The sequence below is a fragment of the Myotis brandtii genome, unplaced genomic scaffold (assembly GCF_000412655.1).
Source record: "Myotis brandtii unplaced genomic scaffold, ASM41265v1 scaffold2602, whole genome shotgun sequence".
Taxonomy (NCBI): Eukaryota; Metazoa; Chordata; class Mammalia; order Chiroptera; family Vespertilionidae; genus Myotis; species Myotis brandtii.
In genome coordinates this window covers 82,871-84,048 of record NW_005359890.1, presented here as the reverse complement: position 1 = coordinate 84,048, position 1,178 = coordinate 82,871, and positions in this window count along the sequence as shown.

Genomic DNA, 1,178 nt, shown 5'->3' with positions numbered 1-1,178 from the left:
CTGATTAGGATCTGATGTTTATTGTCTTGTTACATCTATATTTATACCAGCCGATTTTAATCCTGTCAATTTCTATTACAAAGGTTAGGGCGTTTCTTATCTCCATTCCAGGGAGTAAAGATTATGTAGCTTAACTACCCGCCTGGCACTTAGTTAAGGGGTTGTATCCCCTCCCTAACCTCAGGGAAAAATCCCTACCTGGGGAAACAACCTTTCTCGGAGAGGTGACCTTGGTTAAAACACATGGCACTAAGGAGAGCAAACATATTAAGAACAATATGCTATATATGCCAGGTCCCTTGAAACATATGCTGTGCAGATGTTTCTTTCCTGCAGCGACTGTGTCAAGCAGCAAGGATGGACCGGCTTCCGGCAAGATCAGATGGAATTGACATTTTCAGAACATTATGCCCCAGAATATTCATTCTTCTCAAGTGCACATAGGACATTTTCAAAGACAGACCACATGTTAGGACACAAACTAAGTCTCTAAAAATTCAAGAAGATTTAAATCATATCAAGCATCTTCTCAGATCACAATAACATGAAATTAGAAATCTATAATAAAAACACATAAAAACATACAAACACATGGAGGCTATCTAGCATAATATTAAACAATGAATGGGTTACCAAAGAGATCAAAAAAGAAATAAAAAATATCCTGGAAATAAATGAAAATGAATAAACAATAACCCAAAATCTATGGGCACAGTGAAAGCAATCCTGAGAGGGAAATGAATAGCACTACAGGTCTTCCTTGAAAAGCAAGAAAAACTTACCATAAGTTGTCTAACCCTACAACTTAAAGAATTAGGAAGAGAACAACAGCCAAGAGTAAGTAGAAGAAATGAAATATTAAAGATCACAGTGGAAATAAATGACATAGAGACAAAAAAAATACAAAAGATCAATAAAACCAAGAGCTATTCTTTAAAAAGATAAACAAGACTGGTGAACCTCTAGCCAGACTCATCAAGAAAAAGAGAAAACCCAATAAACAAAATCAGAAACGAAAGAGGTGAAGTAACAACTGACCCCACAGAAATACAAAGGATTGTAAAAAAAATATTATGAATGACTATATTCCAACAAACTGGACAACCTGGATGAAATGGACATATTCCTGAAAAAATACAATCTTCCAAAACTCAATCAGAAAGAATCAGAAAACCTGA